This window comes from Suricata suricatta, unplaced genomic scaffold (assembly GCF_006229205.1).
Source record: "Suricata suricatta isolate VVHF042 unplaced genomic scaffold, meerkat_22Aug2017_6uvM2_HiC HiC_scaffold_92, whole genome shotgun sequence".
Classification (NCBI taxonomy): domain Eukaryota; kingdom Metazoa; phylum Chordata; class Mammalia; order Carnivora; family Herpestidae; genus Suricata; species Suricata suricatta.
Genome location: NW_021916665.1, coordinates 8,249 through 19,316, shown reverse-complemented (window position 1 = coordinate 19,316; position 11,068 = coordinate 8,249). Strand labels below are relative to the sequence as shown.

The following is an 11,068-nucleotide window of genomic DNA, read 5'->3' as shown; positions in this document are numbered from 1 at the left end:
AAGATTCTCTGGGTTGGGGTAAGCTCAGGGGCACCCATTGTGGCCAGGCTGCCAGGAGGTGTGGCTTCTGCTTTTGCAGAAGGACAGGCCGGAGCAAGCTGAAGGTCTCCGGGAGCCAGTAGCAGTGGAAAAGCGCGGCACGGGGGCGAGCGAACGCTTAAAAGTCCGCGGGGGTGGAGAGGTCCGACTCCTGTGCGAGCGGGCGCCGCGGGTGGGGTCGCGCCCGCCAGCTGAGCACTGCGCCTGCCTGGAGAGCCTTTGCGCGGGGGGCGGGCTCCGCGCTAGCCGCCACCGGAGCCGCGGTCCCGTTGGCTTAGGGGCACGGCCGTGAGGCTTCGAAAGTTTCACTGAAGGTGGAGAAGTGCGCGTCCGCCCAGGAGCCTGGGCTAGGTCTCCAGGGCGAGGCTGCATGGCGGAGGCCGGCGGGGGACGCACTGGCATCCGGATAGCGTGTGGTTTTCTTTTTTTCTTTTTTTTTTTTTTGTTTATTTATTATTGAGATAGAAACAGAGCATGAGTAGGGGAGGGGCAGAGAGAGAGGTAGACACAGAATCCGAAGCAGTCTCTAGGCCTGCTTTTTAAAGCAGTTACTTTAAAAAAAAATTTTTTTTTAATTGAGGCCGTGGAGGAGGGAATTGGAGTCAGCCCCTCTGGCTGTGGGCTGTCGTCTCGGTTTCTGCCCAGGCTCTCAGGATTCCTCCTGGTGAAGGAGGGACTTGATCCACCACCGGGCCGACGGATAACTCGACCCCGCCCAGTCACGGAAGGTCGTGCGCGCCTGGCCACTCCCACCCAGGTCTTTCCCGCAGGAGGCTGAGCTGCGCTGCCGCTCGAGGATCCGTCGCGAGGTGGCTCGGGACCGCCGGCACCTCCGAGAACCAGGCCGAGAGTCGCGCGTCGCAGCCGTTGTGGGCCGGGTCCGGACCGGCAGCCGAGGCCCGTTGGCTTCAGAGGGGACCCCGCAAAGAAGGCTTTCCTCTGCCCCTGAGGGACGCCCCCAGAAGCCAGACGGAACGACCGCACGCCCTTCTAGCCCCCTTTCCTCGCCAACCCCCGGGACGCTCCCGAAGGGCCCGTCTAGGGCTCTGGTCCCGGCCACTCGCTGAAGGAGCCGCCGCCGGTGGATTAGGGATTTCACACTTCATGGACAGGCGGAGGGGGCGCCGGGCGAGGGGTCTGCCTAGAGCCTGGTGAGGGGCGGCCGAGCCCCGGGTCAGGCGCTGCGGAGGGACCAGCCAAGGGCTGCGGAGGGACCTGATAGGGACGATCGAGAGCTCGGTGAGGAGCGGCCAACAGCCCAAGGAGCGCGCCCTCGGGGCGGACAGCGTGGCGGTCCTCTGCGAGGCGATGCCCCGGCGGCTGCGGGCCGCTGGCCGCCCGAGGCCCTGGGCATGGACCTGGCGCCCCAGTCCTAGGGACCCTGGAACTCTGCCTCTCTGCTCGGACTCGCCGACGGCGTAAGGGGCTCGGAAGTGGTGTGCGGGCTCATCTTCAGGCTGCTGTTCCCGCTCTGCCTGGCAGAAGGTGAGTACGGTCCTCTGGCCGAGGTTCCTTGCGGGGGAGTGGGGGGGGGCGACGAAGGGGACACTTGGGGAGGGGCCAGGCTAACGGAGCAAACCTAAGTTCAGGTCTCTAAGGCCCAGGGACTCTGTTGGGAGGAAGCCCGCGCCACCACGGTTCGGGTACTGGCGGAGTCAGACGCTTGCTGCTGTCTCCAGCACCGCAGCTGGGCACTCTCACGTCCGCGCCGGAGCCCACGCTCGGGGGCTCACTGAATGGTCCAGGTGGAGGGTCCGCATGTACTGGAGACTGTGTTGGATTTAGTCTCACGTGGAATTTCTTCCGTGGAGTATTTCCTTGTGCACAAAGGATGCACATCTAGCCTGAAGGTGGTTACACACCGTCTTCCCACGTACAACGTAGGGTGCTACCAGAGTCCCCTGTGCCCCCCTGTACCCAGACGCACAGCACACGGTGCATGCAGAAGGGATGGAAGCCATCTGGCCCCCACCCCATAGCCCAACCACAGTGACGGGAGAAGTGAGGGACTCAGGCCATTCTGAAAAGAACAGGAGGAGGAAGGTACAGGGAAACCGTGCCCTTGCTTGCTTTCTTTTATTCCACAAAAGTTCCTGCAACAAAAGCGCTGGATGCTGGGGCTATGGAGGATCCAGACCCGGTCCTGCCCTCCAGACGCCCGCCCTAACAGACCTTTGAAGGGTAAGAGAGCCCGACTGGGACTCCATGGTACCGGGCAAGGGTTAAGGGAAGGCCAGAAGGAGCCTCTTCGACTCCCAGTTAAGGATCTCACTATTTCTACAGGGCTTGCTGAGTATTAAAAGCAGCTGTGTGTCAGGTCTAAAGACTGGCAGCCTGCGTGGACTGAGTTTCTGAGTTTCTCCTCTAGTAGAAGGTGGCTTTAGGGCTGAATCCCACTTCTAGGAATGACTGACAGTGCAGAACTTTTCACTTCCCCACCAGAGCTAGAAAACAACACCTTTTCCCAAGTAGCAGCTGCATTTACAGAGAAAACGTGGCCTTCGGAGGAAAGACCACCTTTTTGCAGTTTGCTAGAGGTCCAGGACTCAAGATCACACCTGTGCTAAGGGTTTTATTTGTGCGAGTAATTGCCGGGGGGGGGGGGGCGGGCTCTAGAGTGTTTCCCCAGGATCAATTCCATCTACCTGGGAGGACCTTGTAGTTGAGTATTAAGGTGCCAGAAACTCCACGGAAAACCAAAGAAGGGTTTCGGGTGGAAATAGTCTGCAGCAAAGATGCAAAATCCTTGAGCAGCAGGAGGGGGAAAATGTCAAGGACCATTTTTTCAGGGATCTTCCTCCTTAATAACCAGGCATGGAGACCCGGAGCGCAGCATCCATTAAGTTGATGTGGACTTCTCTCCACCAGTTTGCTTAGGCTTAAAAAGGGGAAAGGCTTGGGGAGACTGACTTGGGGGAAAACAGCACCAGGCTACTTCTGGTGCCTTGCATACATAGGGTCTGGGCATCTCCTGTGTATTTGAAGCACCTGACACCGTGCCTGGCACGTTTACTGTTTGCCCAGTGGAAGCCAGTGCCTGAGTTAAACAAGGGGCTTTCAGCATGAGGGTTGATTTGTGGTTGTCCTTGCAGACTGGGCAGGAGGCCTGGGGAGTGGTCAGAGGGTCAGGAGGCAGGCTCTTTGTCCTTCCCCCTTCCCCCTCTTCTTCCAGCACCCCAGCTTCTTCCCCTGCCTCCCCTCGGGGTAGCAGCTCCTTGTGGAGTTCTGCAGGTTGTTTTACCTGCTGCCAGCTGAGCCCACTCTTTCCTTAGTGGTGTGACAGCAGGTATTATCTGCCTTTTGTCACCCACCTTGCTCTAGGCTTTGGCTCTTGCAGAATTTAGCTCGCCAGCCCGGGATGTTCCGAGGCTGCTGACGCTGTGTCCTTTTGATAATCCTTAGTGGTCTACACCACAAAGACCGTTAGTGGGACCCTTGAGCTCTGTCTGCCCTACAGAGGAATAGGGGCGCGCGGCACTCCCAGCTCCCACGCCCCAGGGCGCAAGGCACAGCTGAGCGGAGGCTCCCGGAGTGCAGGGCATGACCCCCGCCCTCTGGCTTGTTCCCCAGCGCCCCGTGGGCACCGCGCAGTGGCCCGCTCGAGGGACCGGACCTTCCTGGAAGGAGAGTCGCTGCCTCCAGGATCTCAAACGCTAGCCCCGGGCTGCCCGCCACCAGGGACCCACTGGCCGGCTCCCCTTGCTCCGGGAAAACTGGTCGGCCCAGGTGATCCTCCACTGCCTTTCCGTTTCCGCCCTTGCTTCTGAATTCCCGTGGGTCTTCTGGGCTAAAGGAAGGGAGGCTAACCTGTTCGCCTGTGGGGGCGGGGGCTGGGGCGGTGGAGGCCCCCAGCTCCGTTCCTTACCCCACCCTCGGGGAAAGCCCACCCAAGGGAAGGCTAAGGAAGCACCAGGACCTGGGACCTCGTCCCCTGCCTGCCAGAGAGCAAGAGCTCCTTGGGAGGACCTGAGGGCTGATTCCCTAAGGAGCCCCTGCCCCCTTGGCTGCTGCTTAGGGAAGACACCACCTGCCAGGGACTAGATGCCTTCTAATCATTGCACTTGCCTGGACAAAAGGGGGCTGGGGAGGTGTCACCTGATTTGGGCATTCAATTCTAAACAAGAAGTGGATCTTTTCAAGCTCTTGGAGGGTTTGCAGGTGTGCGTACTCCCAAGGTGCCACTAAATCAAATAGTCAGGTTTCCCTCATATCCTGGTCAGGAGAGTGCCATGATCTGTTCGCCATTAGAATCGATTTTTACATTTTACACATCTATTTTAGTATCTGGGCAAGGCAGCCTTCAAAGCCAGGCCTTTGCAGAAGCTTTTGTAGTTTTTTTTTTTTTTAAGTTCTCTAACATTGATGCTGAAAATTTTCTACGCAGATATGCTTTAGCCTTTTTGCCTAAAGATATATGTTAAAATTAACTGCCAGTGCGTTTAAACTGATGCTTGAGGTTTTTCCTTTTTTTCCTGTAGAAAGAAGTTTACAGAGAAGATAAATGTAATCAGACGTCTTTTATGTAGATGTTATGTGCCTCTTGGGCATTAAAAGCAAGACAAAACTGTAATTTACTATAAAATAATATAAATGTTGTGCACCTTCCAGAAGGAACATCCAGAGATAGATTTTCCCACATCAAGAAAAACTGAACATTTTTAAGATCTCCAAGATTATTTACCATTACTTGAGTAATCATTCTGATTTTTTTCTTAAAAATAATACTTTGGGAAGGGGTGCCTGGGTGGCTCAGTTGGTTAAGCATCTGACTTCAGCCCAGGTCATAATCTAGTGGTCAGCGAGTTCGAGCTCCACGTCTTCATAGGGCTCTGCGCTGATAGCTCAGAGCCTGGAGCCTGTTTCAGAGTCTCTGTCTCCCTCTCTGCCCCTTCTCTACTCATGCTCTCTTTCTGTCTCTCAAAAGTGAATAAATGTTAAAAAATTAAAAAAAAATTACACATGGAGAAGACAGACAAAACCTTCCATCATAGTATGAAATCATTAATATAATAATATCTGGTCATTGTGGAATACTTTAGAAATATTTTTACATGTCTTTTAACATGATTGTACTGTCTCACCCATCTTAAAGGATATGATTTGAATCTATTCCTGGGTCAGAAGTGGATTTGTACATTGTAATTCACCTGCATCTGACCCCTTCATTCCATTTTCCCTGGTGTTGCTTGGAGTTTCCAAATGTCTTACCTAGAAGAGCCCCCAACTTAACCACGGTCGGGGCAGGGGAGGGAAGCCTGGCTTGGACAGAACTAATTGGTCCAGGAGCCACAGGGCCACAGTGGCCTCATACCTTATGCTTCCCTTATGTGACGTGACCGTAGCTTAGGAAAGAACAGAGGACCACAGGGATACCCACATTTTTTTGGCCTGCCATTTCTTTCAACTTTCAGGCTCATGTGGCAAACTGTCTTTAGAGAATTTGTGTGTGGTTATTTCAGCCCAATCTCAATCTATAAATTCAAGTTTTCATCTAACTCAAAGTGCCTTTTTCCATCAAGATTTTTATAATTTCTGTCTTTGACAATATTTTCCCCTTCTAATTACTCAAGAAAAATGCTGCAGTTCTCTGTGAAACTTGCTTTTCTGTTCTGCGAAATATTTTGCCAAATAATACTTGTTAATTTGTATTATGGAAGAAATCAACTTATTCTATATTTTTGCTTCTCACAGCAACTACTGAAGCCAGACTTTGATAATCTCATGTCTTTGTAATTTTGATAAGCCCTTAATTGCTTTCCCTTTGGGTACGTTTTCAGTCTCCAAATCATGATGCTCAGTGCTTCTCTTAGCCAGTCTGTATTAATCACTGCTTTCAGCAAAGTTATTCTACTGTCAAAAAGGAAACTTCAGTAGCTCTTCCTTGTCTCAAGACAAAGTTTAAACCCTTGATACAGAAATCAGAAATTCAAATCTCTGTAAATCATCCGTAAGGTTTTCCCCTCTGAAATTCCACCTCAGCCGAACTGACCTGTTCACTATTTCTGGAATATGACTTGTTCATGTGTGTGTAGAGTATATTCTTTTTTCATCTTAACCAAAGCTCATCTTTTCAATAACTAAACTAAGTTTTACATTTCTAATGAAATTTTCTAAGCCACACCACCCTCCAAAACACTTAGAGCACTTTTTGCCTAGTGCATTTTTTTCATACCACTAATTTTTTTGAAAGCTTAATGATTTAGGCCCTTGTTATTTGACAACCATTATTTCACTGAATTCTCCCAAAAGACCTAAAGGATGGGTATTACCTCCATATCTTTCAGATCTAAAACTAGCATAGAAATCTTTGAAAATCCCCACAAAGGTCTTCATAAGGTAAGTTCAGGATTCAAACAGCGGTGTATCTTGTTGTGAGGCCATTTTATTTTCTTTACCTGAGACTGAGATATTTGAGACATTGAAAGTAATGGGGACAAAGCAAAGGACCGTTAATTACATAACTTAAAACAAGGTTTCCATGGAATATGGGAGGCTGAAGACAGGTTGAAAATGCTAAGATATAAATAAGTACCGAAAATACAGTAAAGAATCGACTTAATATTTTGATTCATTGTATATCATTTTATTTCCTTTACCGACACAAAACACTCAAGTGGGTCCCATGTACCTTTCTAACAGCCTTAAAAGAAAAAAGAAAACCGAAGATGGGGAAGAAAAACAAATAGAAGAGGTTTCCAGATAAAATAAAACTATGCTAAGTAAGTCATTCTGTAGATAGCCATTCTCATGAAGGACATTATATTGTTAAGACATATTTTAGTTGAGGTAACATGAAATAGCAGCATGTGACAGAAGAGAAAGTCTTAGTAGCACAGAAATTTGAAAACTATAGATAGGGCTCCTTCGACTGACCTTTGCTTTACATTGTATGTTTGCTATAGAATCATTAATAAGAATGGTTAAATGAGAACTGAAATTTATGCAAGTGTAACTAAATGATTTCTACCAAACTAAGAAGTTCCAGAGCCATTAAGGTTCACAATTAATGTGTGCATTTTTCTTATTAATAATTATGCCCATTTAAAACAACCATTACTCCAATAATGTGAATTTAATTGAGGAAAATATATAAGAATATTATTAATTTTCTTTCTGTTAAATTAACAAGCCCTTTTTCTGACATCTATTGTAGGTACCATTCATAGGAAAAATCAATTAATGTCAAACATAAAGTTGGTTGAGGAATCAAAAATACCTTTCACTCCTGTATAGCATATTGCCATTAAATATTAGAAAGTGCTGTATAGGTTTCTACAATAAACATGTCATAAATAATTAAATGGCAGTTGATATTCTATAGGTTTTGCATAAATTTTCATATAGTCAGCATAAATTTGTGAAACTAGCATTGATAGTATGTTTTAACTTTTTATTTTGAAATGTTATGAAAATAGAAAAGCCACAAATATAGTTCGAATAATTCTAGTGTATCCTTCATCCAGATTACAGAAGCATTAACATTTTAATATATGTGATCTATTATTCATTCTCCTCCCTTTCTCTGAACTGTTTTAGTTGCAGACATCATGCTTTTTACCCCTTAATACTAAAAATCCTTATTTTTATTCCTATATAGCCACATATATCTATTTTTATATATAGTTTTATATATACCCACAGTACTCAAATCTGTCACAATTGGCATTGCTATGGACTTATTATCTAATATACAGTCCTTATTAAAATTTTCCTTAGCAGTAATTAAAAAACACAGTGTTGTACATAACTATTTATATTCATTTGTTTTGGGGAATTCTTAAGACTTCAAGAAATGCTACTGTCATACTAGGAGTTAACTCTCATTTTTTTAGTAATACAAATCTTAGTGTCACCCTCCACTCCTCTAGAAAAGACTCATCTAGCCTTGAAATACTGTTAACTGCATTTTGAACTGGCAGGCTCATAATTCAGTTGGCAAATATACACCAAATTTAAGGCTCAGATACTCATAAAAAATAAAAGTTTACATCAGGGATTCCAAAAGACAACCTAGATCTGCTCCAGGACGTATCACTGAGAAGCGTGTGTGTCATCTATCATGTATATCCCTCACATCTCTCACACACAGTTTATGTCAGTAATTTTGGCACACATTTCTGGAAAAATGTGCACACTTACACTGCTCAGGCTAACTTTAGTTATTAACATGTTTCAAAATTATTAATGTTGGATTTTAGTAAACTAAAAATGAGTAAGTCTAAGAGCAGGGATTAACCAGTATGGTGTTAGTCCAGTCTCAATGTATGGCCGGTTTCTAGGAAGTTCTGAATTTAAAACTTCCTCCTCACTAAGTAGTATTTTACTTGAAACTCAGCCCTCCTAACCTGAGTGCCCACCTCTTCCAGTTGTCCTTATCAACACCACCAACATTCTTAACTAACCCTACTGATGATAGAGCTGAGACAAAGAGTTTAAATAATCGGTCCAAGGTCCTAGACAGCTAAACAACTAAAATGTGCAGAGTTTAGAACTTGATCCCAGGAGTGTGCAGAACCAGTGCTCTTCCATTAGGATCTTTGCTCTGCTATGAGATTCCCATAGCCATGGCCCCCCATTCACCTGTCATGCTTTGTCACATGGCTCTCCTACCTCCCTGGTTAACTTCAAGTACCCAGGACAACAGTGATCTCTTAGTCTCCTCAGATCCTTCATCGTCTGAGGTTGATTTTACACCTGACCCCACAAAAGGGCCATATGACTCATGTTAGAAATATCTGCCAAACTCTCCACCATTAGCCTACCCACACATGACACATAATGAAACACTGTGATCAAGAGGAAGGATTCTAAGTGTACTGCTACAGAAAGTCATCAAATCACACACAAAAAAAGACAAAAAGAAGGAACAAAGGAATTTCAAAATAGCCAGAAAACAATTAACAAAATGACAGTAGTAAGTCTATACCTGTCAATTACTTTAAATGTAAATGAAGCAATCCTCCAGTCAAAAGATAAATAGCAACTGAATGGATAAAAAAAAAGTTCCAACATTATATCACCTCTAAGAGAGTCACTGAATACCAAAAACAAAGGCAACAACAACAAAAACATAAGCAAGATCATATTAACCTAAAAAGCTTCTGTACAGCCAAGGAAACCATCCACAACAACAAGCAGCCAAGCAAATGGGTAAAAATATTAGCAAATCATATATCTGATAAGGGATTAATACCCCAAATATACAGATAAGTCATGCAATTTCAGTAGTAAAAACAAAAAAATTAAATGAAAAAAACAGAAAAATGAAAACAATCTAATATAAAAATAGGTGGTGGAATTAAATAGACAGTTTTCCAAATAACAGACCGATGGCCAGTATGTACACGAAAATATATGGTCAAGTAAATGCAACCAAACAGTGAGTTATCACATCACACTTCTTAGAACGGCTATCATCAAGAAGACAAGAGGTAACAAGTGTTAGCAAGGCTGTGGGGAAAAAAGGGAATACTTGTGTGCTGTTAGTGGGAACGTAATGATGCAGGTGCCCTGGAATACAGTGTAGAGGGTCCTCAAAATATTCAAGATAGAACTACCATATGAGATGGGTATATATCTATAGAAAACAAAAACACTCTTTCAAAGAAAAATTTGCAGCTCATGTTCATTGTAGCGTTATTTACAATAGGCAAAATATGGACACAAACTAAGGGTCCATGGACAAATGGATAAAGAAAATGTGACCTATATGTATATATAAAATGGAATATCATTCCACTTAGAAGAAAATCCTGCCAGCTATAATAGTGTAGATGGATCTTGAGGTCATTATGCTAAGTGAAATGAGTCAGACCAAAACAAATACTGTATGATCTCTCATATATGTAGAACCTAAAAAACCCCTGAACTCGTTGAAACAGAGTACAGCTTGGTGACTGTCAGAGGCACGGAGTGGGAAGTGGGCAGAATAGGTACAGGTGATCAAAACGTATGAACTTCCAGTTACAACATCTAGAACACATGTACAGCATAGTGACTATAGTTAAAAATAGAATTGTATAGGGACACTAGGGTGGCTCAGTCAGTTAAGCGTCTGACTTCAGCTCAGGTCATGATCTCATAGTTCATGAGTTCAAGCCTGGCCTCAGGTCATCAGGCTCTCAGCTGTCAGTGTAGAACCTGCTTCAGGTTTCGTGTCCCCTCTCATACTGTGCACGCTCTCTCTCAAAAATAAAAATAAAAAGTATACTATTGTATAGGTGTGCCTGGGTTGCTCATTTGGTTAAGCATCCAACTTTTGATTTTGGCTCAGGTCATGATCTCACAGTTTGCACAAGTTTGAGTGCTGACAGCTGGAGCCTGCTTGGAATTCTCTCTCTTTCTCTCTCTCTGCCTTTCCCATGCTGACGTGCACTCTCTCTCACTCTCAAAATAAATAAATATTGAAAAATAATACTGTTGTGTAATTGAAAGTTGCTAGGAGAGTAGATCTTAAAAGCTAATGACTGGAATAACATTTGTGAAGTGATAGATGTTACTTAAACTTGTGCTAATCGTTTAGCTATACATGAGGTCAGTCTAATTATATATAGTACATAATAATACAATATGTGTAATATATAATCACTTACTATCTATCTATCTATCTATCTATCTATCTATCTATCTATCTATCTATCTATCTATCTATCTAAATTACATACCAAACTAATAAAATGTTGGGCCACAGGTTGGGATTGAGCAAACGTTCTGTAGCTAGTCTATTTTGCTGCTTTCTGATTTGTTCCCTGTTTCTGCCCACTGCCCTCCTTTTTTTTGCCCTTAGGGGGACATGAATTTGGATTGTATAAACCCTAATCCCAAGTGAAGTCACCAAAACTGTCTTAGAATCCTGGCACGTCACTTACGAAAATTGATTGAGCCTTCCTTTACTATTGCTTATTTTTCCAGGAGCTTCATTCTTTTGGGGAAAAAAATATAAAAAAGAATTCTAGCATCATTTGCTCTAGGATATTATTGCAAATGATACTTTCAAAGCTAACTGCTTTAAGAGTAGGAGGGAGAAACT

General features: G+C 45.0%; 1 long non-coding RNA gene across 1 annotated transcript; it reads left to right on the top strand.

Annotated features, from left to right (window-relative positions):
- The first annotated feature begins 577 nt into the window (after positions 1-577).
- On the top strand, positions 578-6,709 carry LOC115285349. Its single transcript, XR_003905494.1, has 3 exons — positions 578-1,524; positions 2,130-2,220; positions 6,679-6,709. It is a non-coding gene; the product is annotated as an uncharacterized LOC115285349 (long non-coding RNA).
- Positions 6,710-11,068: the final 4,359 nt, after the last annotated feature.